The 27314-nt window shown below is 40.3% G+C and overlaps 1 long non-coding RNA gene across 1 annotated transcript in view; it reads right to left on the bottom strand.

Moving 5' to 3' along the window:
* The window catches only part of LOC102007113, a 43184-nt gene that overhangs the window by 2271 nt on the left and 13599 nt on the right, over positions 1-27314 (bottom strand). The window contains exon 2 of the long non-coding RNA XR_001233186.1: positions 26561-26636. This is a non-coding gene — a long non-coding RNA (uncharacterized LOC102007113). The remainder of the gene's footprint in view (positions 1-26560; positions 26637-27314) is intronic.

Below are 27314 nucleotides of genomic sequence, written 5' to 3'. Positions count from 1 at the left end.
AAGAAAGAAAGAAAGAAAGAAAGAAAGAAAGAAAGAAAGAAAGAAAGAAAGAAAGAAAGAAAGAAGATAAGGAGAAAGAGAGAGAGTAATGAAGAGAGAAAAAGAAAGGAAGAAGAACTTGGGGTCAGCAGGATCTCTGGGGAGGGTGGAAAGCTGGAAATTGTGTCCAGTGATAAAGCTAATTGTTCAGTCAATCATACCTACATGAGGACACTCCAATAAAAATTTTGGACCTCAGAATTCAGTGGTGGTCCCTAGTGGGTGAGCCAGCCCATGTGGCAGGAGGGGGCCGCACCCTAACTTCATGGGGAGGAAGCAGGAAAGCTCTGAATCCTCTCAATTTGAATCTGTGTGACTCTTCCTTTGGCTGCTCCTTTATGATAAAAATATGATCATTAACATAGTAACTTCCTGATTCTGTGAGTTTTTCTAGTGAACTCTCAAACCTGAACAGATTGTCAGAAGCCCCAGATTTATAGTCAGTGAGTTCAAAGTGCAGGTGGGCCTGGAGCTCCCTGAAGTGAGGCCAGCGTTTGAAGTGAGGGGAGTCTTGGGGAGGACAGAGCCTCTAACTTGTGAAGCCTGACGTGAGCTCTAGGAGGTTAACATCAGGATTTGAATGTAGTAGACCCAAGTGTTGGTGAAACTGAACAATGATTTTTGATGTATGTAATTTTTTTTGTGGTTACATTCAATAGTTATTGCATATTTTCTCTGTACCAAAAAGGTGCAAGATGGAAATTCAATTAGAAGGCAAAACTGGAGACAATCCCCACCCGTGGTCAGTGGCATTGTTAATGAAATAATCACCTCCTGTTCTATTAAATTGTACATGGTTTATTGAAAGGAACAGTTAATGCTTAATTTTTTTTCTTCTTGACAAATTTTGCATGCTTATATCTGGTAATCTGAACAAATAATTTGAAGACAACAATATACACTATAACAACCGTTGTTGAATTCCTACCATCTTGTTTAGTGAAGTTCTGTATCATTTCTAATGTTTTTTAATTACTTTTTATTCTCTTTAACTGTTTGATCAATATTACATTCTTACATCTTGTAATCTGAGCAACTTCTTGGAAGGTAACAATATGTAATATAACAACCATTGTTAATTTCTATTATCTTGTTTAGAAATCTTGCATTGTTTTTATTGTCTTTATGTTGTTATTTTGTTATTGGTTGTTCTCTTTAAAATAAATCATACAGTGGGGAGGTGTTATGATTTGGACCTGGAATGTCTCCCCAAAGCCTCATGTATTCAGAAGTGGGGCTTTTGGAAGGTGAGCAGATCCTCAGGGTGCTGTGCTTATCCATGGATTGATCTTTTGGTGAGTTCATGGCTGAGTATGCTATTAGGAGGTAGGGCCTGGTTGGAACAGGTGGTCACTAGGGTGTGATCGGAAAGGGTGTGTCTCCCTCTCTAGCCCCTCCCTTCTCTTTCTGCTTCCAGGCCATCATCATGTGGGAGTTTTCCTCTGCAACAGGCCTTTCCACCATGCTGTTTCTGCATTTGAGCCAGCTAGCCGTGGACTGAAACATCTGAAACTATGAACCAAAATAAACTTTTAGGTTGTGGGCATCAGATACTGTGTCTCACCAGTGAAGAAAGTGACTATGACAGGCTTCAAGTCTGAAAGTTATTCTGGAAATAGCCACAGGGTCAACAACTATTCTCACTCAATCACTAAGATTTCAGAAAAGCCAGCATGATGGCACGCACCTATTATGACTTGTTTCTAGATGCTTCCCCAAAGCCTCACGCTCTCATAGGTGGGTCTTTTCAGAGGTGGCTGGCTGTAGAATGCATGATGCTGGGATTAAGGATGTGTGATTACTAAATTAGTCTGCTGATTGGTTTGGCATAGTTCTGGGTGTGTTACCTGCCCTAAGCGCAAATAGCCTAGATAGAATAAAAAAGGAACAGAAAGAAGCTGCTATTATCACTTATTGCTTGCTGCTTCACTACTTCACTGCTTGCTGCCTTTTGCCTGCCACAAACCATTTCTCCTCTCCCAGCCACCCTGATTTGGACCCAGCCAACTATGAACTGAAACCTCTACAAACTGTGAGCCAAAATTAGCCTTTCCTCCTTTAACTTTTGGTGTTGGGTATTTTGTCTCAGCAATCAGAAAAGTAGCCAAAACAGCACCTGAAGTTTTAGCACTCTGGGAGGCTGAGGCAGGAGGAGTGCAAATTCAAATTTGGCCTGGGTAACTCAGTGACTCAGCAAAACTCTGTCTCAAAAAAACATTTTCTTAAAAAAGGGCTGGGGATGATCCTGGGGATGTAGCTCAATGCAAAGGCCCCTGGATTCAATCCTCAGTACCACATTAAAAAATAAAGACTTCAGAAAGAAAGAAGCACGGAAGAGTTATTAGCATTTCTTACTGTCACATATGGATCAACCTGCTACAGGCCAAGATCTCATATAAGTATCACAGCCATGTGTACTGTAGGTTGTAGTCGCTTCTTATGACTCATGGGCAAACTGAGAATCACAACTGAGGAGTGTGTTCAGAGTCACACAGAGCATCAATGGTAAGCCTTAAATTTGACCCAGTGATGTCAGGCTCCAAATAAAGCTCTGAAGGAAACCTCCTTAGACCGCTCTGATGTAGCAGCCACATGGTCCCACATAGGTCTCAGATAGCATAAAATATCCTCAGAAAGAACTGAGATTGGACAATTAACAGGGATGAGATATTAATAATCCCACCACTTAAAGTTTTGCATTTTATTTACTTTTAAAGTGACAACAATGCATTATTTAAGTGCTCAGTTTAGAGCAGCTTATAGTACAGAGTTGCAAGAACTGACAGGATGGAAAAGAAACAGGTCGTCAGATATAACATGGTTCAATATTTATCTTTTGTAAGCCTTTGTGAGCCATGGTGGCTCTACTCACAGTGGGGTCTCCTGACCAGCAGCTGGGGCCACAGCTGAGTATGCATTAGAAATGCAGAATTAGACCTGAATTAGACCTATCTCAGACCTGTGGAATTGGAACCTGCATTTTCACAAAATCCCGAGAAGGACTGAACTAGGAGATGCAATCCAGAAAAATCTAGAATGCAAAAATATCGCAAGAACCTGCTAGCTATACTTAGAAAAGAAATAAGGCAATTTAAAGCTTAGCTCACGGAGATAATTTTTTCCTGGAAAAATCATTACTAGGATCTGCTCATTTGAAACAGAGTGGAAAAGACTGGGGACCTTTGAGAGTTGATGTCACATCTGGTGGCCACAAAACTGAATGAGGCAAATAACTATCTCTCTACCCATTTATTCAGGAGCAGGATTGGTGCTTTCAGGGTAAGCATCTCTTTTTGTAATATCTCAGGTCCAAGGAGATACATGTTATTAAAATTGTAGGATGTCCTTGATATTTCATGAAATGTAGTGGGAAGACTGCAGGGATGGAGTCAGAGGGCAGACAGAGCACCTGACCAGGTCAGAGAACCTGAGGGAAAACCCTAAAACAGGAAGAGTTTAGGAAGCTGGCTATAGCTATGGATCTTAGGCACTGCTTTAGTCACTCTGGCTGCTCTCCATAAACACAGCTCTCAGAGATGAAAACAAAGGATAATTTTGTCGGTGATGAAGTTGCCATCTACTTTTTTCAAAATGGAAACAGCTTTATCAGTTTTTTATGATTATGAAAATCACACTTATTGCAAAGATATTGGGACAGTGGAAAAGATGTGAAATAAAAAGTGAAAACCACTTCAAACTTTAGATATAGAGGCAACTGTACATGCTGTTACACATGGTGCATGCATGTCCATGTGCACACACACACACACACACACACACACACACACAGCATTCATATGCAGTTTTCCAGACATGCTAGCTCATGAAATGATTTCTAGTGTCATTCTTATAGGGTGCAGTGCTGTGTGCTCCTGAAATCCAGGGGATGAGTGGCTGAGATGGTCTGTTTTAGTTTGAGGGTTAGGAGAAGGTCAATTAAATTAATCTTTTAAAAATATTTAAAGCCTTTTTGTAAAAAAAAAAAACCTTCATGCTAAAATGTTTCCATGAAATGCACCTAAAACAAGGTAAATTCACACAACTACAAAAAAAAACCCTTGCCAATTCAACTTATTCTCATTTAGCTAGGGTTTATAAGCATCTTCTATTTTATCAAGGAAAAATTGATAAAAGAGAGTATATTAGTCATGTGCAATGTGATGCTTTGTTACATGTACACACTGAAATGATTACTGCAAACCAGCTAATCAACCTATCACTTCACATGTTACCTGTGTGGATGTGATTAGAATATTTAAGAAATAATCTCTTAATTTTCAGGTGTACAACATATACTATATTAGCCATGATGTACATTAAATCCCCACAACTTATTTATTGCATAACTGCAAGTTTGTAACTTTCAATCAACATCTTCCCATTTCCCCTCTCCTCAGCACCCAGCAACCACCATTCTAGCTCTGTTTCTATGAGTCTGGCTTTTTTAGATTCTACATAGAAGTGTGAGCATGTAGTATTTGTCTTTTTCTGACTTATTTCAGTTAACATAACATTGTCGAGGCCTTCGCATTATTGCAAATTGCAAGGTTTGTTTCTGTCTTGTTGGTACTTTTTTATTGAGATTGCATTAAAACTTAGGAAGGAAAATATTTCTCTGGTGTGTGTGTGTGTGTGTGTGTGTGTGTGTGTATTATACATACATATATGAACATTTTCTTTACCCGTGAGTCTGTTGACACATGCTTGCATTTTTCCCAGTGTTGTCTGCTGGGACTAATGGTGCCAAGAACATGGGAGTGCAGATAGCTCTTCAAGATACTGATCTCAAGTCTTGGCTACAAACCCAGAAGTAATATTACTGGATCATATGGTAGTTCTATTTTTAATTGTTTTGAGAAACCTCCATACTGTTTCCCATAATGACTGTAACAATTTACATTCCCACCAACAGTGGGCAAGCAGTCTCTTTTCTCCACAGCCTTGTCAACACTTACCTCTTATCTTTTTGGCAAAAGCTATATTGCCTTAGTGGTTAGTAATGTTGAGTACTTTTTCATTTACCTGTTGCCTATTACTGCACCATTTTTGCAGAAATTTCTATTCAAGCTCTTTGCCCATTTTAAAAATCAGCATTTTTCTTATTGCTGTTGAATTGTGAGTTTTTGAAAAATATATTTTGGATATTAACCCCTGTCAGTTATTTGGTTTGCAAATATTTTCTGCCGTGACATTGATTGCCTTTCCATTGTTTTGTTTCCTTTGTTCTGCAAAAGTTTTTTTCTATCAGATGCAGTGCCTCTTCCCTTTTTGCTTTTATTGCCTTATCTTCTGGCAATATAAAAAAATCATCACTTAGGCCAATTTCAGATAGTTTTCTTGTAAGAATTTGGGAGTTTCAAGTCTTACATTTAAGTCTTCAATTCATTTTCAGTTAACTTTTGTGAGTGGTGTAAGATAGAAATCTTTCTTTTATGTGGATATAAAGTAGCACCATTTATTAAACAGGTTGCCTTTTAAATAACAATTGAAAAAAATTATGTATTCTTTCTGGGATTTCAATACTATTCGTTTGGTTTGTGTCTGTAATATTGTTTGTTGAAAATGTCCCCCAACAGACTCATGTGTTCAGAGGTGGGATATTCGGCAAAGTGATTAGATCACAAGGGCTCTAACTTCAGCAAGGAGATAAAGCTTTAATGAGTTCATTAGTTGAATGGGCTTATTAAAAGGTAGAGTTTATTTGGGTGAAACAAATCACTGGGATCACGGTTTTGAAAGGTATATGTTGTCCCATACCCTTTCCTTTTTAGCGCTCCCTCTCTTGCTTTGCTTCCTGGCTGCCATAAAATGATCAGCCTTTCTCCAGCAAGCCCTCCCTCCATGATGTTTCTTCCTTGAAGCCAGCTGACCATAGACTGGAACATCTGAAACCATGAGCCAAAATAAGGTTTTCTCTTTTAAATTGTATATGTCAGCTCTTTTGTTCCAGTGACAAAGTTGACTAATATAGTCATTTTAAATGCCAATACCATACTCTTTTGATTACTATAGCTTTGTAATGGAGTTAATATTAGGAAGTGTGATTAGGCTAGTTTTGTCTCTTTGAAGAATGATTTGGTTGTTTAGGAATCTTCTGTGGTTCTCCATGAATTTTAGGATTTTTTTTTTTATTTCTGTGAAAAATGTCTTGGACTTTTGATAGGGATTGTATTGAACCTGTACACTTAGCTTTCTATATCCATAGGTTTCATATCTGTGGATTGGCTTAAAATGTTTGAGGGGGAAAGTTACATCTGTACTGAAAAGAGTTTTGTGTGTAAAGACTTTTTTCTTGCCATTCTTTCTGCTAAACAATACAGGAGAAGACCAACTTACATAGCATTGACACTGTACAAGGTGTTGCATAAACTAGAGAGGAGTTGGAGTGTGAGGGGGATGTGCTTTGGTTGTGTATAAATGTTACACCATTTCCTATAAGGGACTTGAGCATCCACAAGTCAGTGGTGGAATTTGGGTTTGATTTTGGAATCCAGTGTGATCCCAGAACCACTCCTCCATGGATAACTCAGGTATGTTGCTCAGGATAGTGTGTTAATTTTAACAAAATTAATTCTTCTAATCCGTGAACGTGGGATCTTTTTTGGCCTAACCCTTCCAACTTTGGGGGAGAAAAAGGTGGTGGGAAGGAGGACTGTGACCCCTATCCATGTGAGAGCCTCAGGGAAGCTGTCATCAGAGCTGTGCCCCAAGACCACAGCAGGTAGTGGGCAGGGGAGAGGCTTTAGCTAGATACTGCTGGGCTAGCACACTCCCAAGTGACACACCAGCTCCTTTAATTTGGCCCTCAGAAGGTTGAGTACCTCCTCAGAGTCCCTGGCTCAAAGCAGCTCCATTCTCCCTCTGGGGTACAGTGGGCTCCCTGGCCTGTAGCCTGAAGCAGCCACTTGACAGATGTTGAACAGAGGCTTATTTTGGACCATGCTCTGAGCCAAATATTGATCTTTGTGGTGTTGTGTAGGCACCAGCTTCTTTCTTGGCCTGGCCCTGAGAGCCTCTTCACTGGGGGGCCTGCCTCAGGCTCCTGTCTTCTTCCTGAGACTTAGCCTGGTACTTGCCATCCTTTCCTTCCTCAGGCTGGTTTGTACCCTGCCCTGACATGTGTTTTGCCTCCCCTCTGCAACCCTGGTGTGAGATCTGGCAGCGCCCTGGTCCTGCAATTGCCGGGTCAATTGTCCTGAAATGTGAAGAGTTTTCATCCTGACAGTTCTTCTTTCCAGCCCCAGCAGGGCAAGCTACATATTGTCTGCTGGTTAAAGCTGCAACATCAGCGTGTGCACACGAGCACACACACACACACACACACACACACACACACACGTGCTCTTAATTTGAGCTGATTCTACCATTCCAGACACATTGGTTACCAGCTCTTTCAGAGCCAGAGAGGGAACTTGGCTCCCACCCACCTCCTCTAAGACAAAGATGACCAAACTGAACATCAGAGATACTGGCAAGGATGGCCACTTTGCAGGGCTCATGGGCAGAGGAAAGACTTGGCAAAAAAACCTCAGTCACTAAGAAGGGAAAGACAGTACCTGAACTCTGGGAGGTACTTGCAGGCATCTGGGGCTGGCTTGATGTGGACTCTGCACACAAGCAGTCAGTTCCAGTGAAACACTGTCCCAAGAGCCCCTTGGTGTGAGTGGGTTTTTACCTGTCCCTTTGTCTGGGTTTAACTGTGGTTGTCTATTTGTTCTTGAGCCTTCCCATCATGCCCTTCCTACAAATCACTAGCACTTATTGGCCATGCTGTGGCTCCTGTGCACTCTTCCTGGTCACCGCTGACTCATGCTACCCTGAACACTGTGCCTGGGCTGTCCGGGGCTGGGCTGTAGATGGAGCATCATCTCTTATGTCAATTGCATTCTATGGTTGAATATAATTGCTTGGAATTATGCTTTGAAATAAGGTGGAACAATATTATTAACTTATTCATTCAACAACTATTTACTGGGAATAGTCATGCCCCTGAGAGATAGGGACTGTGCCAGGCACTGGGTATCTAAGAGTGTTCAAAATCTCTTTCTTAGCTGCCACAGAAATTCAGTAAAAGATAGAAGTGAAGCTTCATCATGGTGAGTCTGTAATCAGAGGCAAGGTGAGCACCAGGAAGGAAGGAACATGGGGCTGTGGGAGCAGAAAAGGAAAGACTGGCCTGACCTGCCCAAGTCAAGAGGGCTCCGTGCAGCGTGACATGTGAGCTGAGACCTGCCAGAGACCGGCAGACATGGGGACAGTGGCAGGAAGTGCACTGAGGAAAGCTCTGTGGCAGAGGGCACCTGGTGAGCTCAAGGTATTGCAAATGGACACCAGAGACAGTGCTAGTGGTGACAGAGGCTGGGTTGGAACACCTTAAAAGCAGAAAGAAGGCCTTTGGGAAGGTCAGGGGTTCAGCTGAACTGGCAGAGAGCAAGCAGGGCTGCTGGGTGTGATACTAGCCCCTTACAGCACCAAGCCTGCAGTGACAAAGTTAAATCCCTCCTCACTTCTGCATAGTGTAGAACTGAGGCTAAAACCAGAGGAAGTGCCCAGTCCTGTCTCACTTTCCCCCACGGAATAGTGCCAGTCAAGGGTCAGGCGGATCAGCGCAGCAGCAAATATGGGTCAGCTCCGCGAGAGGGAGCCAGGCACAGGGCTCCCCCGAGGTTGGTGGGCACTATTGGAGTGGCAAAGTGTGTTCTGGGATCCCTCCTCCCCACTTAAGGAGGCCTTCGCAGAGGTTCCTGAATACTCAGCGCTGCCTCAGGTAAGAACAAGAGAGCAGAGCGCTGGGAACCCAGATGTGAGGAAAGCATGACTGGCTGCCTGGGAGCAGGACTGAGCCCTTGACTGCAAGCCCGGAAGAGACATAGTGCCTGGCTGTGCCCCAGGTCTGCAGTGGGGAGTGCAGCTCCCCAAGGTGACCAGGGAAAGCTGTAAGATGGTATGTGGATGGCATACAAGATTCTCAAGCAGGGACCAGACTCCCTGAGTTAGACGTTTCTTACTGCCAGAGAATCCGTCATATTCTAGAAGAAAGATTTCAGCTTGGGGAGGTGAAGAAGGCTGAGTCGCCCATTCTGGGTTTATGGGGGATCTACTATGAGTTGGTGTGTTGGTTAATTTTCTCTCTTTGCTGAGACAAAATGCCAGAAGCCAAAAATTAAGGAAGGAAAGATTTACTTAACTCACAGTTGGTGGAAGTTTCAGTCCGTACTCAGCTGACTTTTAGGACAGGGGTAACACTTCAAGGCCACAGAAAACAGCAAAGCAACAAGAGCAAAAGTGAGAGAAAGCCTCTTTTCCTCTTGTATGGTATGCCAGCTATCCGCCCACACCATCTCTGTGCCCTCCTCTTCCACAAGCTCAGGGTGTTTACAAAATAAGGACCCTGGCTCCCTGTTGAGTTACACTTCTAAACTTCTCAAGTTGACACAATATATCAGCCTTTATAGTTGGGTACAGTGGTCAGTGCAGATCTCTGAGTGCCATTGGAAACGCAAGCATAGTGCTGTCACAGAATCGCCATCCAAGTGGCCTCTGGAGATAGCAACAAACACACAGATTCACATTTGTTTAGACATAACAGTGTTTGCTCTAGTTTTAGACAACAGGGCATTCTGAGACCGAAAGAAAGGGGAGCTGCTTTTACATTTGGAGTGGAGGCAGTGGGGGAAGTTCTTTCTGATGGGTTTAAGCAGAAACCTGAGGCAGAGTAGGAGTTATCCCAGAGACGTTTAGAGGGAATGGTGTTTGAGGCAGAGAGAACAGCAGAAACAGGCTCATGTTTTATCCTAATGAAGAGAGAGACATGGTCAAGTGTGAAAGGCTTGGAGGGAAAGGAGCAGTAGAGAGGAAGAGAAGGAGGAGGAATGGATGTAAGAAAAGGAGGAGAAGCAGATGACAGGGGAGGAAAGGACAGAAAACACTTTGAGAAATTTAAGTGTAGGGCCCATCATCACAAGCTTTTTCTGGCACTGAAGAAGGCTGGGAGGTTGGGAAGTTTGAGTTGGTTCAGGTAAGGACAGCTTTGTGGTGGACAATGCACTCCTGAGCCAGCTTGAAGCTGGAACTCTGGCAGGGAGATAGCGGGGACCTTGCTCATTTTCTGAGCTCGCAGTCAGGAGATCTCTCATAGGACAGGACTTGGGCTCCACCCTAGGCAGCTCAAGGCTGGGAGACAATGAGAGAGGCCCCTCTGGGCTCTGCCAAGCAGAGGTCTCCTGTCCTTACCCATAAGGAGGCTGAGGTCAGATGCCTGTAGCATGCTTGATGTCCTAGGAGGCCTGGACACACCAGGACCTGGTTCTGTAGAACATGAGCCTACACCTTTGGAGTCTAACCTCGGAGACTAGTTAATTGGCACTTAGTATAATTCATATCATAACTAAGGATTTCCTCTTGGGAAAATTATATCCCTTATTTTCAAAATCAGAGATAAGGACTTGATCAGAGGTTGTTATAAAAACTTATCCAAAATTTGGAAACAAGGCAAAAGAATGAGTGTCCTTTCAACGCTATGAGGGAGCATCATTTAAAAGCTCTACAGAGTATTATTTAGGGAAATGAAACTTTGTTGGGCTTCACGCTAGTGATAGCATACCGCACTGTATGAAGGACATGCATTTCCTGTAGCCCAGTTGCATACTGCAGAACAGTTATGTGTCTGCTTCACACACTGCAATTAACATCTCACTACCACTTAATATCATAAGCCCAGTGAATTTAACTTTCCATTAAACCCCTCTAAAGGGTTTCTGCCCTTTCATATTAGGCCCTATTTCTAATTAAGTGTTCCATGTCAACTTTAATTATTGTTTGGTTGAGTTACTCGGCTAAAAGAATCTGTTTCTTGTTCAAGGATAATTATGAGATTAAAATCAGAACCCCAAAGACGTATTATTTACTTGAACTTCTTTAATAAAGCTGCCATAAGAATATGGGACAGGAGCCAGTATCTTCATATTCAATAAATAAATAAATAGTGGAAAAGCACAGGAAATACATCTCACCAACTTTACAGCTTCCTCAAACTAGGTTTGTCCTAGGTCATGTACTTACAGCAGCCGTTGAGGGAGAGTAAGAAAGAAAGAGAGCAATAATTTCCCCAGGCACAAGCAAGAGTCGGAGGTGAAATTTAATTTGAGTCAGGTTTGCTCCCACCAAATTGATTGATTTGGAAAATGAATTGTGCAAATTGGCCATTGGCTTGGGGGTTCTGGATACAACCTGCCTGTTGGACTACAATTCTAAAACTTCTGGCAGCAAATCAATGCAGGGAATGTTGTCCAAATTCCAGCCAGCCAGCCAGCCACTTGGATGTTTTGTTGTCATTACTGAGAATGTGACTGGGTTGTTGCCTGAATCCAGAGAATCTTTTGGTGTAGAATGTCAGCATTGCTAGTTGAAAATTATATTTTTTAAGTCCTCTGTAACTGAACTGGCAAGATATTTAGGTATGGTTTATATAGAGATTCCCTCTTACAATAACTATATTGCTTATTTTAGAAATAAGCCACCAGGATCATTAAAAGCTGTTATGGAAAATTATCCAAAACTTGGAAATAAGGCAAAAGAATGACCATCTGTCCTTTCAGTATTACTAGGGAGCATCACCTAACAGGATTTCCCAAGAATTATTGGCAAAATGAAACTTTTTTTGGACTTATTGCTTATGATTGACAGTGTAGGGCATAGTGGTATGGCATGGTCAAAATTGCAACTATGCTCATTACCTCTCTGCATCTAGTTTCTTCACTGATAAACCAGAAACAGAAATACTGCTGTAGACTGAATGTTTGTGTCCTGATCAAGTTCATATGTTGAAACCTGATCACTAGTGTGATGGTATCAGGTGGAGCTTTTGATAGGTGAGTAGGTCATCAGGGTGGGGTGGTTATGAGTTGGATTAGTGCCCTGGTCCCTGAGAACCTGAAAGCTCCTCACCCTTTCACCATATGAGGACAGAGTGAGTCAGGAAGAGAGCCCTCATCAGACACCACATCGGCCAGCACCACTATCTCGGACTTTCCAGCCTACAGAGCTGTGAGAAATGAGTATCTGTTTAAATGAATGCCCTGATGCATGGTATTTTGTGACAGCTGCCCAAATGGTCTAAGACACAAACCCACCTTGTTCCATCACATGAATATCACCTGAGCAAAGAATGAAACTTCACACTATACAATGGAACTGCAGTGGAAAGCTGTAGAAAACCACATGGAACATTCCCATTTGATAGAGGAAAATGGAGAAACACTCATAGCAGTGATGTGCTCCTCCTTTCAGGTGTTGGAAGATTCTATCCTGGAGCTTGTGGGAGCTGCTTCCTTGACCATCTATCATGGTGCACTGCAGTCCTTAGGGGTACTAGGACTTTCATAGAACTTGCCCATTCTTGCAAGTTGGAGACCTCATTCTACCATTACAATCCTAGGTGCATTAGGCTAGGTTTCTTATTTCTCTGAAAATTGCTTCAAAACGTCTCCTCATCTCCTCAAAGTTGCTTCAAAACATGGCTCAGTATGCATGTGATCTGCCTTCCACATTATTGAGGGTTTCATTTTAATGAATATTTTGCCATTTGTCTCTGTCTTTCTTCCTGCTACACAGACTATCGCACCATTCCTGCCTAATTAAGCCAATGGCATACAATTTTAGTACTTTGCATATGGCAGCATTCTATTGCATGCTACATTTTTGTATGCTGGTTTGGCTTGGGTAAACAGATAACAAAAAGATTCAAATATGTAATGGCTCAACATATGGGAATTTGTTTCCCATTCATAGAAAAGTCCAAGGAGATTCCAGATCACCAGTGAGGGGTGTGTGTGTGTGTTTATTTGTATTTGTGTTTCTGCTTCACTTCATCACTTTAAGAATCAGTGTTTCATGAATGGATTCCAAGTTTTCCTGAGGGATTCGAACATTTCAGGAGTGGGGTGGGGGTGAAGAATCACATATAGGAGATTTTTATGGGGCAGATCTGGAGGTAGCACTCATGGCTTCAACTTACCTTCCATTGGCTAGACTTAGTCATATGGCCACAACTGACTGCAAAGGAGGCTGGGAAATGGATTTTTTAAAACTGTGAGCAGTGTCAGCCATGGTGCTACTTTCTGAGATATTTCATTCTTAACATGGAAAAGAGTGGTGGCCTCACAAGTGGTGGGAGGAAAAAGTGAGGCCATGTCAGGGGACAGCCCTGGAAATACTAATGCATGGGCAAAACACACTGAGGGTAGCATAGTAAAGCATCAGGTAAAATATAAGGGAGCAAAAACACTGTCTCCACATGACTTACATTCATAAGTTTTCCCCTTGCTTTAGACTATTCCTTTATGGAAAATCATGCCTCTCCAACAGAAACAATCTCCAGACATTTTCATGCATATCCATGCACACCTTATGCTGATGAGATAGTTTTCTGCCATCTTTCATAAAGTGACATCGAGGAAGACTGTGGCAGCCTTTTACATGAGAACCTTGACAATAATGTGATGTCTGAGTCATTTTCAGGTACTTTGTCTATAGTAAAAAAAATATGAGCTAAGAAGTGAATGGCTTGTCCCACATTTATGCTGGCTTAGGCAGAGTCTAATTAATAAAGGGCCTGGTGGTGGCATCCAGTCCTGCAGGGAGATGTCTTTAAAGTGGATATTAGGGAGTAGTATGAATCCCAGTGTCCTCAAGAAGAGCCCTGGGGTACAGACATGGAGTGAAGCCTGCTAACCTTCTGGGGTGAAGGAAGAAGCCAACAATTGTCTTTGAAATCCCTGAGGAGTTAGCAAGTTGTAGTGATGGTGTGCAGGAGGATTCTGGGAAACTAATCTGAGTATTCGTTCACCTTGCTGTGGACAAGTGTTTCACTGAGCGACTATCAAATCTTTTCTGAAGGATGTGAGACTTTTGCAGCATGCAAAGTCATATGTAAAAGGTGAATCTCATTTCATTCTTTTGACTACAAAACAAAGCTTTCACAAAAACTCTTCTCCATTCTTCCTGGGCTGTGTTAGCACATAAACAGCTTTTGTCTGACTTTCCAGATCACAAATGTGTATGTGTGTGTGTGTGCGTGTGTATGTGTGTGTATGTGTGCATGTGTACACATGCATGCACACATGTATTCTAAATTACCTGGGATTCTTGTCTGTCTGTTCTTCAAGGTCATACAGGAGTGAAAGATATAGTGATTCTTAAGGTCAAAGTAAGCAACTTAATTCCTATCTTTATTTCTTTGTCTAACTCTGTGCATTATGTATATGCAGGAAGTTATCATTCTGCAAAAAAATGTAGATAGGCCAGAACATTTTTCAAGGAAACATGATTTCTTGTATTAGTAATGATGTTACTGGTGAATATTAGTATTAATGTTATCACCACTATTCATTACTTTCCATATTGGTATTAGTGCTAGAAAGTTAGAGTGGATGATGCTTCAGGGGTAGACCAATGCTAAAATTTTATGATTTTGAGTTATTCACGTTGAATTATCCCTTCACCTATTTTATCACATGCTCACAGAAGGCAAGGCAACATTTCCAGTAAAAGAGAGGCAGCCCATGCAAAGACCTAGTCATAAAAATAATGATGAAGTGTCTCCTGTGGGACTTGGTTCCTCCAGTCCTATGCTCACTTGGATCCTTGGTTGGGACTGAGAGTGAGGAAGAGCCCAGAAGTGCCATAGGTGAATCTTTTCTGGAACCTGAATTTGAAGATGGTTTAGTACATATAGGAATCTGCACGAGAGGGTAGAGTTTTCATTTTCGTCAAACTGGGGGCTAGTTGTGGACATGCTTAGAAACTTGAAGGCTTCTGGTGCATTCAGATCATTGGCCTCTTTAGAAACAAACAATAAGGCTAGTCTTGCCTTGGTGGATGTAATTAGTGTCACTGTCTTTACTTTTCTCTCATTGTTGAGACAAAATACCCAATACCCAAAATTAAGGAAAGAAAGGTTTATTTAGCTCACTGTGAAGGTTTCAGTCCATACTTGGCTGGCTCCAAGGCAGAGGGCAACAGTTTATGGCAGTGGAAAATAGCAAAAGCAACAAGAGCACAAAAGGGGAAGCCACAGCAGCAAGCAGCCTCTTTCCCCCCTTACATTGCCTGCAAACTACCCACCCCAGGGGCAGGTGTAGCACTCACAACCCATAATCCCAGCATTGGACTATGAATTAATCATTAATTCTAGAAGCCCTCCCCAAGCCTGCATGAGGCTTTCAGGGGACATCCAGACACAAACCATAATACTGACCAAACCATGGAACATCTTAGATTGTTTCCTTCATTAAAAGTTACTTCCATGAGCAGCTCAAAAATCCTGCTGATGAGATATTAGAAAGACAAGCAGGAATAGACAGTGAGTTCTGTGAGTTTTGTGAGTAAACTCTTTTGTGAGTTTAAAGACCAGTCCCAGGTTTCTAAACCAGCATTCCACACCTGAGCTGCCAGGCACAGAACTACATAGACTTGTATAGGTGGTCCTTCTGCCCTTAGCATGAAGGGTCTGTGGCTTTTGTGAGATTTCAAAGGGCCCATGATCCTAGAAGGTTAAGGAACACTTGTTTGATAAAGGAACGAAATAGAAACTGATTAATCTTTCATTATTTCACCACAATCCCCACATAAAAATGGAACGCCCCTTTGCTTTTTCCATGCCTTCCTTAATGGGGCCTAGCTCTTATCCTTTAGGAGGCTGAGAATTATCCATAATTCACTTTCTCCCTTTCCTCCCTCTTCCTCCAGCCTCAAAAGTCCCCATGGTCATCTGCCCCTTGACTCTCCCGTGTGGTCCTGGTTACAAAGTTACGTTCACAGGGAGCAAAACAACCTTTCCTGCTGGTTTATCCTGCCCAAATCTCTATGACACTTTTACTATTTACTGTCAGTAAAATACTGATATTTCATCCCATCTTAGAATTCAGTAGGTACCAAGCCTGGCTCATTTCTATATACTCTACCGTGATATCCCAGCAACATTTTTACAAATGTCATCATTCCCAATAAATCATTAATAACCAACATTAGTAATTATAATACCCTATGTTCACTAAATGTGTTATTTCATTTCTGTTGCATTTCCAGATGTGTTATCTCTCCTTTGATTCTTGCAATACTGCTTTAGGTAGGAAGGAGTGGTACTCCCCATATTTTTAGAGATGAGATCATAGAGGAGGGCCTAAGGGTTAAGTGACTGGCATGCAGTCCTAGGTAAATTAGAGGCACAGCCAAGAATAGGACAGTTATCTAAATTTCTCTTCCTGCCTCCTGAAACACTATACCTTTGTGTACATCTTTTGATGAGAAGTCAGTTTCTATTCTAAGGCACTCCAAAGCCTTCAACTGGCATCTTGTTTTAATTATGCTACTTGAAAACTGAGTGCATTGTGGTTGCCATCAGAAGGTTTGAGCACTTAAATCACTCTGGAGGAAAGCTCTGGAATGTGGCTTTTAATTAGATTGGCTAAAGATAAATCATGCCTAACTAAATGTGAATTTTGAAAACGATTCTGTTTCGCTAGGCAAATAAAGCCAGCTTTTAACCCTGTGCATTGTAGTTACTAATCATCTCTCATTCCCAACATTTTTTATATTCTTTTCTTTGCCTTTTTTTGGTCTTTTCTGCTGGAGTTTCAGTGCTTCAGGGAGTGGAATGTGGATTATTGCATTGATTTTTTTTAAGAGAATAATATAAAAGAACAATAGCAAAATACCAACAACATAGACAAAAACAATAAAAATGATACACATTTTCAGAACAAATGATGGGAATTAACAGTAGTTGTTATATTACATATTGTTATCTTCAATGAAGCTGCATTGATCTTATTATACTGAAATTTGATGAGATATGCAAAAATGTTGCATTTATTTAGGACTCAGGAACAGAGGATTTCACCTCTACATCTTCTCCTCTTTCCTCCCTTGTGTTTGGCAGAACAAAACCTGGGATACTAGGCAAAGTTTTGGGTTGTCTGGAATTTGGATTAAGGACTGAGTGAAGAGCCCAGCACTGTGCCAGAGGAAGGAGGGAAAGTAATTCCTAACAATGAGAATGCTGTGCTCTGAAATGTCCAAACTCACTGAAGTCTGTGGACTCATGGAGGTAACAAAACCCTGTCCTCAATATGATTGTTGACCAACTACCTACTGTTTGATCACTTTCTGTCAGTGTCAACTGTTCCCAGTATAAAAGTCAAGTAGGTGCTAAAAACAAGGTAGCTAGCTGGCCATAGTGTAGACAATCCTATCAGTAAGTAAAACCAAAATTCCTTGTTAGTTCAGTTGGCAATCAAGTGCTTTCACATGTGCTGAATTTTGGCACATTTATGGTGCAGGAAGTTGGTGGAGTGAGTTGTTAAATGAAGGAGGTGAGGACTTGGTCATCTCAAATACTCACTCATTTGAAAGATCGCTACCTCTTCTGGAGCAAATGTGGCTGGGGAATACACAGTTTTATGAAGAAGAATAGTGGTCTTATATGAGAGACCAGTCTTGTGGGAGAAGGGAGTACAGAGGTCAGAACCCTGAGTATGGCCTCCTGGCCTTGGGCACCTCAGGGCCAGGGGCCATATTCTTAACTCTTCCTTTGTGTGCCCCCCAAAGGAACACATTCATTCGTTTGGTGGAATTTATCGAAGGAAACACACTTGAACGAAAGCAGGCTAAAATAATTCAGTAATTGCTAATCAAAGTATTTCTATCAGGCTATTTGGTAATGTGGCAGTCCCTACAATCCCCTAGCATCCTCATTAACTTTAAGACCCATTGCCTCTGGGCAACCCAATGGAGTCATTGTGACTGGACTATCTAAAGCCTTTCTGATTTGGGATGAAAAATTTCCCAGAACAGTGGGTGATCTTTCAAGCACCTTTGAAAAGCAAGGAAACCTCCATGTAATGTGATTGTCTGATTTCTTGATTACACCAAAAGAATTTATGACAGTTAAGCTAAAGTGTCAGTTTAACTAGATTAAGAGATTGACTGGAGAGGTGATTGGATCATGGGGCACTGTACTCATCAGTAGATTGATCCACTGTTGTTCATGGCTACATGTGCTAGTAGGAAGCAGGGTCTAATTTGGGGAGGTAAATCACTGGAGGATACATCTCTCCCAGGACTCTTCCTTGTGCTTTGCTTCCATAGGCCATGAGGTGAGAAGTTTTGCTCCACCACACCTATCTGCAGTGATGTTCATGCATTGAAGCCAGCCAGCCATGGACTGAAACCACTGAGTGAAAAATATACCTCTCCTCCTTTACATTGTGGATGTCAGTTAGATATAAAAGCAGAATATTTAAAACTAATGGAAGAAAACATAGGTGAAACATCTGAAGCCATAGATGAAGGCAAGGACTTTCTCAACAGAACTTAGCACAAGAAATAGTACTAAGAATCAACAGATGGTATTACATCAAATTTTAAAGCTTCTGCACAGGAAATGAAACAATCAACCGAGTGAAGAGACAATCTATAGAATGGAAAAAAAATTTGTCAACTATTCTTCTGATAAAGGGTTAATATCTAGAATATTTATAGAACTCTGAAACATTTACTCTCCCAAAACAAATGATCCAACCAAAAAAGAAAGGGGAGGGAGCAGATGAATTAGATAGACACTACTAAAAAAAAAAAAAAAAGAAATACAAATAGCCAATAAATACATAAAAATCATTGAACATCTGAGATTCCATCTTACTACAATCAGAATATCTATAATTAAGAACTCAGAAAAACCCCAACAAATGCTGGTAAAGGTGTGGAGGGAAATGAACACTTCTACGCTGTTAATAAGAATGTAAACTAATATAACCACTGTGGAAACAAGTACTGAAAGATCTTCAGAATACTAAAAATAGAAATTCCACTTGACCCCAGTTATACCTGTACTGGACATATTCTTGAAAGAGTAAAAGTTATCATGCTATAGGGATACATGAATATCTATGTTTATTGTGAAATAATTCACAATGGCTAAACCTTGGAAACAGCCTGGACACTCATCAACAGATGAAGGGGTGAAGAAAATTATTCAGCCATAAAAAATAAACTCATACTCTTTGCTGGAAAATGGTGCATCTTGGGACCATACTAAATGAAGTAAATCAGACACAGAAAGTGAAATATGACAGGGTTTCTTTTATATGAGAAAACCCAAGTAGAAGTTAAAGAGTAACTTAAAGGAGAAATGGTAGGGAGTTTTTGGAGGTGGACAAAGGGATCTGGGAAAGGAGCAGGGGGAGGGAGAATGAAGAGACTGAAAATGGTGAAGATATGATATGTACATATACCAAGTGCCCCAAACAAAAGTAACTCATGTATCACAAATGTACACCAATTTTTTAAAAAGTTGCAGGTATAGATATTTTGTTTCAGCAATTCAAAGCTGACTAGTATAAGTTATTAGCATTTTGACCTGCACTTATGAGAAAGCTAATCAATAAAGAAAATTGTTGTCAAAGAAGTGTAGGTGTTGCTGGCCATGTGGTTTAGAAGTCCTTGGAACTGGCTTGCAGGAGGAGTTTGGAAACATTAGGAGAAACAGGTTAGAGGAAGCCTACGGTGCTGTAAGAAGAGCCTGATAGATGATTCTGGTTGGAGCTCAGAGCAGAATACTGATGAGAATTTGGCCAGTAAGGCCAAGCTCATGAGGCTTCAGCAGAGAAGGAGGACTCCAATGGGACCTGGACTAGAGACCATACATGATACACTCTAATAAAAAACCAAAAAAAAAAAATCCATGTTTTGTCTATGTCCTAAGACTTTGTGTGAGGCTTAATTTAAACATGGTAAACTAAATGATCTGGCAGAGGAAATTTCAAGGCACTCTAAGATTCAGGTTGTGACATAGGTACTGCTTGCTCCTTTTAGCCAGATTTGTAGTGAGAATCAGGAGCAAAAGAGCAGAATAGAATGATAAGAAAAACTTAAATTATTGGCCAGAAATAAATCATACATAAAGCTAGGGCCAAAGGAAGTCTGGTTACTGAGGTGATTAGTGCCATTAAGAAGAAACTGAGTACTCTGTACCAGGACAAGAAGAAAGAGGCCATGAAGAGATTTCCAGAATCAGCAAGACCCCACCTATCACAGGCTCAAATGTTCAAAAGTAAATATTTCATTTGACAAAATAGTCCCTTGGCTCCCTACCTGAGAAGAGCTGCTGGGGGAACTGGTTCCCAGGGATTCATTTAGTCGTGATCAGTCATCCAGACACTCAAAGTCTACTACAGCCATGGTCCACAAGGGCTTGGTTACTGCTTGAGTTGGCAGTAGACCTTGGTGTCATCTACACGCTGCTAGTTTTTCAGGCATGCTGAATGAATGTAAGAGCTGTACAGTCAGTGAGGCTTTCACCCATATTTCAAAAGAAGAGTTAAAATCTTCCTTTGGGAAGAAGGCCATGTGCCCCTGAGAAGGAGATGTATGATGATGTTGGAATGTAGCCACATGTACAGTGGAGACCCCTGAAGTTAGATATGTCAGGAACATGGAAGGTCTGCCAAGGAAAGACACAGGCAGTGAGCAGAGCCAGCCCAGGAGAAAGGCTGTGTGGGCTACATGCTGCAAGGTTAATGGGGCCAACCTCCTCAGTCCTCTGGAACTCACATTTTGCACCATATGGCCTTGATGCCGTATATGGAGCTATAAAACTTAATGTTTGCCTTGCTGCAGTTTGACTTTACTTTGGTCTGATCCTTTCTAACCTTTTATTCCTCCATTTGAACCAGGAGTATTTGCTCTGCGCTGTTGTACCTTGGGAATACATAATCTGTTTCTGATTTTTTAAAAGGATTCACAGCTAATAGTTCGCCTTGAGTCTCAGAGAAGACTTTGGACTTAGACACTTGAGCAATGCTGGGACTGCTGGGATTTGGGGGGAAGGGATTAATGCAGTTTTGATTGTATGAAGGTTGCATCATATCAGGCAGAAATATGAACTTATTATCATCTGTATTTGGAGGTTAAGTTTGGCATAGAGGAATGTGTCAAGTTAACAAGGGGTGGAATGTTATAGTAAAGCTTAATTGCCAATTTAACTGGCTTAAAAAGCTCTTGGAGCAGAATTGGATCATGGGAGTGCTGTATTTATCAGTGAATTAATACACTGATAGTTGCAGATGAAGGTCTGTCACAAGATGGGGCCTCTGGGGCCGGGGGGGTCACTGAGACCATGTCTTTGGCCAGTTTGGACCATGCCATATCTTTCACTGGCACTGTCTCCCTGTGCTCTGCTTTCTGGCTACCATGAGGCAGAGCTTTGCCCTACTATGCTCTTCTACCATGATGTTCTTTCCTTGGAGGGTTAGGGTAGTGGGTGTCAGGTATTTGGTGCCCAAAATGTAAAAGGTGACCAATACAGAACTATTATGAAATTTCTCAAAAACTCAAATAACAATTGGTTCTTAAGCTCCTTATTGACTGTTTCACATTAGGAAGATGTATTAATTTTTTTAGAAGCCTAAAATCAAGTGGCCTACAAGACTGCATACTGGTGATGTCAGAAATATTCACCAGGGATAAGCTTGGAAAATTAGGAGGATTCCAATGTTATGGTGTTTTCCATTTGGCAAACAGATATTGAATAGACCAAAGATTTGCTTTATGGTGGAAAGAGAACTTACGGATAGTAGTTTCAATAATGCAGAGGAGGCACATCTAGTATTTCTCAAAGGTGACTAGTCCACTACAAAATTGTAAGTTGATTAAGTCTGCTTTTGGTGCTTTCAGCTCCATCCTCTGCTATGTCCCTTACTTCCAGATTCACAGTGTTCCAGTCTGTAGGGCAGAGCTCTTGGACTTCTATTTGTGAAAAGCTGTTGTTTTCCCTTATAACTCTTCTATGGTCTGCTTTAGCCACTTGGTCCCACAGTTTCTCCATCTTCCACTTCACAACCAAATGTCTGAATATTATTGTTTTTTTGGCTTGATTTCTCTGTACTTAGGGACCATACTTTTTAAAGATATTTGTACTTTGAATTTTGTTGAAAATTGTTTTATATCCCTAAATATAGTCAGTTTTGACAAATATTCCATGAACGCTTAAAAAGGAATATATATTAGCAGCTGTGGAATGCAGTGTTGTGCTAAAATTTCCCACATAATTATGGATTTGTCATTTCTTCTTTTAGTGTGGTCAATATTTGCTTTAGATATTTTGAAGCTGTGTTATTGGGTATATAGAACTTTAAAATTATTTTATAGCCCCATTAGATTGACTCCTATCATTCTTATCATAATGAAATATTCATTTCTCTTTCTTCGTTTCTCTTTCTTCTTTCTTTTTTTGTTTTTTTTGTTTGTTTGTTTGTTTGTTTGTTTGTTTCTTCCTTCCTTCTTTCCTTCCTTCCTTTCTTCCTTTCATTCTTTCCTCTTCCTTTTTTGAGGCATGGTCTTGCTATGTAGTTCAGCCAGGCATTGAACTTATTTTATAACCCACATGACCTTGAACTCATGGCACTCCTTCTGCCTCAGCCTCCTGAGTATTAGGACTAGAGGTGTGCACCACCATGCCTGGCTGAATACTCTTTATCACTGTAATATTCTTAAAGTCTAACTTATGCAATAATCACATACCCATATCCTCTGTCTTTTATGTATGGTATGGATGATTATATTTTATTCTCTTGTTCCTTTTAATCTCTCTGTATCTTTATACTTAAATATGTTTCTCATAAGCAATAAATAGATTTTCATCTAATTTTATCTTTATCTTTTAATTAGGTTGTTGAATCTACATATTAATATTTAATGATATGTTTGAGTTTAAATATTCAAATCTGCAATTAGTTTTCTAATTAGCCTACCTCAGCTTGTTGCTCTTTCCTTTTCTTACCTTAGTTTTGGCCAATCAGGTATTTTTATTATTCCATTTTCCCCTTTATTAATCTGTTAATTAGATCCAGAATCTTTTACTACTTTTAAATATCACAGCATTTATTCCTGATTTAGATCTCATAAACATTAGTATTTTACCACTGTGTAGAAAATTCCAAAGCTGTCTTTATTCTGTTTTATAAACTAGGATTACAATAACATTTAAACATATCTGTTTTTATTATAAATCTGTATATGATATCATATTGTTTTATGTGCTTATATTTTGCCTCATCTTACTGTTATTTGGCATAGAAGTTAAAACATTTTTCAAGGTTTCTGACAAGCATATTTTCAAGCCTCTTAACATTTAAAATTGGCCTTGTCTTTCCACATGAATGGTAATTTCTCTGAATATGAAATGTGACATTCACAAAATTTTAACTTTTATTGATTATAGATTTTGTTTTTAATCATGAGACTTAAAGAAACTTTTCTGTATTGATATCCAAATATTTGCCACTTCTTGTCTAGGGGGTCTCTTCTTATTGCTTATAAATGTGACAGTTTTCTATTTATTTGTGTTTATGCCTGTAAATGTCATGTTCTATGCCAAGGATACAGCAGTGAAAGATAAAATTAATGCTTTCAGTGAATGAATCATTAATCATTACACTCTCTGCTTGGGAGGTAGATAAACAAAATATTCATCACAACTTAATGTGTCAAGGGCTATGATATGAGAGAGAGCAGTGTGGGATTTCAGAAGAGAAGCACACAGCAAAGATGAAACTCTCAGGTAAAGGTTTCTGGGGGAGGATCAAAGAACTACTGTACCACTTCTGATCATTATTATTATTGTTGGTGTTACTATTATAATCAACATATTACTTGTAATCTAGTTCCTGCCTCCCTGAATAGAGCCAAGATTGTGCTAGGAACAAACATATCTTTGTGCCCATGACCAGATTCTGCCAGTTCACCTAGCCCTGTCTTCTTAATCAGTTGGCCCAGGAAAAGCACCTCCAAACTACACCTGCAGGAGGGGTTGTAATTTAATATTGTGTGTACTCATTGATCTCAGAACAGCCAGCAGACTACAGATCAGGGCTTGAACTGAGCAATAGCCCCTCCATGCTTTAAGTATTTGCTGAAACACACTTCTGTAGTCAGATCAAGCAGAGTATGATAAATGATTTGTGTGACGTCTTCAGATACTCTGGAGCCAGCCAAGCCTGGCTTCTTAACTTGGACATTTCCTGTCTTCCACTTGCACCAATGCTTGTTTACAAAGATTGATGATGCTAAAACAAATAGTAAAAAATATTACTTGTCTTAATTTGGCTTTTTCCAGAAGAATATTTTGAGAAAAGGTTTCAAGTGCAAGCAGTGAATTCAGAAGGTGCAGAGAACACCAGCAGGGAAATGGGGTGGAGATACAGGATGGGAAGGGAGTGAATGCCCACAGTGGGGAGATGGAATGTTCTGCACTGGGAACTCTGGTTGTAGATGTAGAGCACATGCCTAGAGCTAGTCCATTTTCTGTTTCTAATACCAGAGAACAGGTAAGCTGTTATGGTTGATACATTGTGTCAACTTGGGGAGTCTAGAGGTTTGGCTAAGTGACTCAGCAGGAAGCCAGGGTGCTTACTTGGTATACACCCTGAGCCCGTGGAAGAGGAGGGCATGGAGATTATGTGAGAGCTACATGCCCCTTAGGTGGGGGTAGCCTGTTTACAAAGTAAGGCAGAGAAAGAAGCTGCTTGCCGCCATTCCTCCCTTTTGCTCTGGCTGCGTTGCTGTTCAGCTGCCATTGCCCCCTTTGCTCTTGTTGTTTTGCTGTCTTCTGCCTCGGAGCCAACCAAGTATGGACTGAAACCTCCACAAACTGTGAGCCAAATAAACCTTTCCTTCCTTCATTTTGGGCGTTGGGTATTTTGTCTCAGCAACGAGAGAAAAGTAACCAAGACATAAGCTATAAAGAAGAGGTTTATATTGGCTGATCATTCTGGAGGTCCAAGGTCAAAGAGCCACAGCCAGTGATGGTCTTCTTGGTGGCAGAGTCCCACCATGCTGGAGGGCATCACGCAACCAAAAACAAAAGCAAAAATCCCAAAAGCAATATCCCATTTTGGAGTCTTGAGGGAGAAAATGAGTTTGAAGAACTCAAGTAAAACATTTCTATATACGCAGGGATATAAAGCAATTTTCATACCCTCTCATATAATGTACAGCAGCAACTCAGAAGCCATTCAAGATGTTCCCAAAGGCATCTTACCTACTGTGCCTCTCCTTTGGCTTCACTGCCTTTGCTGCACCCATATTTCAACCCAGCATTTTGGAGGGGAAAGCCATTTTTTATGGAAGAGACAGTTATTGAGCAGCTGCTCTGTGCTCCCAGCAGGATAGTTCAACAAAGATTAGTCATAAGATTTTGTGTTCTTCTACCATCACAACAGCCTCCTTCCACCCACAGATTTCTCCTACAACAAATCCATGTTCTCGAGCATTCACTCTGCTACTGTTATGCCCTATTATGTGTTTTACCTCCTGGAATGCCCTGATACAATTTCCTCAAATTTTCATACTGGCCATCATAAAAATCCTAAAATAATGACATAAATGATTGGAATCATCTGCTTAGTAAATTAGAATTGATGATGGTTTCAAAATTTTTTTATAAAATTACCATTTGTTTATATATTGTATTTGCATTGCAAAATGCACCTCCTTATTAAATGATAACAGGATTTAAAAAGTATTTTAATCCAAAATAGCCATAAGGAAAATTTTAAAAATCTAAGTCAGAAAGATGAGCAATGCAATCCATATTTTCAAAGAAAGTATAGCATTAGACATTAATAATAGCAGATTTCTAAAATTTTATGTGTATTTTGAATAATTATTGTATTAAGGAGGCAATCAAGAGTATGAAAATAGCTAATTATAAAGTAATGAGAAGCAGGATGTTTAATTTTTAAAATTAGGGGATATGCATTAAGTTGCTCTCAACATGAGTATGAAATTTATCTTCTTAAGTAAAAGCAATAAAAGATATTACTTTACCTAAAAATGGGGAAAAGAATAAGCATTCAAGGAAGGAGAAGGAAATGAAATTTTAAAAAGCAAAAACTAAATGAATCTGCAGCATAAAAATTAATAGATAATAAGTCTCAGGAAGATTTCTTTGAAAAGAATCAAAACGGGACAGCTACTGGAAATGTAGTCTAAAATTCCTACAATAAAAATGACAAAAAGAAGAAAAGTGGATAAGACTTACATAGAAGTTTATATATATATATATATATATATATATATATATATATATATAAAGATAAAAGTATATTTGTTCTTCAGGAAATTGACAGTCATTCAGGTGAAATTTGTTTAAGAAATTTAGATGACTAAAACTGTGAAATCATCTACTTAAGTTGCTTAAGGAAGAAATCAAGGAAGTTAAGGAATTATCTCCTCACCCCAGTCAAGAGCACTCCTGTCGAAATAATGTAAAGCAACAGTCATTGAAACTGGTAGTGAGAAAGTAATAGGCAGACTGTGCCAATTAGAGTGTGACAGAGACACCTGCTTCAAGTGGATTGAAACACAAGGAAACTTGTTACTTAATGTACCAGGGAGGCCATGGGCGGGTCCATGCATGGCATAAGGAGGGCCTCAAGGTTATCACCAAGGAACTGGTCCTTACCTGATCTCCATTTGGCCTCCTGGGGTTCCAAAGAACGTCAGCAGCTTCAGACATCATTACCCAGCTACAACAAGATCTGGAGAAGGAAGAGAAGGCTGCTTCTTTCGTGATCCTTTTAAGAGTGAGAAACTCTCTCAGATCTATGGATAGTATCTATCTTAGTGGCCAGCTTTGGGTCACACAATCATTCTTTTTTAAAAAATAATGCTAATGAATTCCTTTTTTCTTTCTTTTCTTTTACAAATAAAAGGAGGAAAACATTAACAGACAGACAACCATTTACAAAATAGCAAAACAACAATACAAACAATGCAGTGTTACAAACAAAGTGGTAGGAAATTAACAATGCTTATTGTATTACATATTGATATCTTCAAAGTGGTTTTTTTTTTTTTTTTCTTCCCCCCTCCGGTACTGGGAACCAAACTCATGACCTTGCACTTGCCAGGCAGGCGCTTTGCCGCTGAGCTAAATCCCCAGCCCCTTCAAAGTGGTTTTTCATGAAAACAAAGAGACCTGCAATATTGATCAATCAAGGACTCATTAGCTGTTTCTTTCAGCAAAGAAACAGAAGACAGTAGATCAACTATGTTAACTACCCTGTATATACATACATACAAAACTTCCCCTTCTTTCCCTTCTTTTTCCACATTCCACTTTCCCTATACCCTTGAGCATTTTCCTTTCATTTCACAATGTCTATCATACCTCCAAGTTTTTATTTACTCTTTCAGGTTCTTACACTAGTGAGACA

The sequence above is a fragment of the Chinchilla lanigera genome, unplaced genomic scaffold (assembly GCF_000276665.1).
Source record: "Chinchilla lanigera isolate Chin_1 unplaced genomic scaffold, ChiLan1.0 scaffold00014, whole genome shotgun sequence".
In the NCBI taxonomy this organism is placed as follows: Eukaryota; Metazoa; Chordata; class Mammalia; order Rodentia; family Chinchillidae; genus Chinchilla; species Chinchilla lanigera.
The sequence above is the reverse complement of the archived record's forward strand: the minus strand, read 5'-3'. Positions and strand labels throughout refer to the sequence as shown.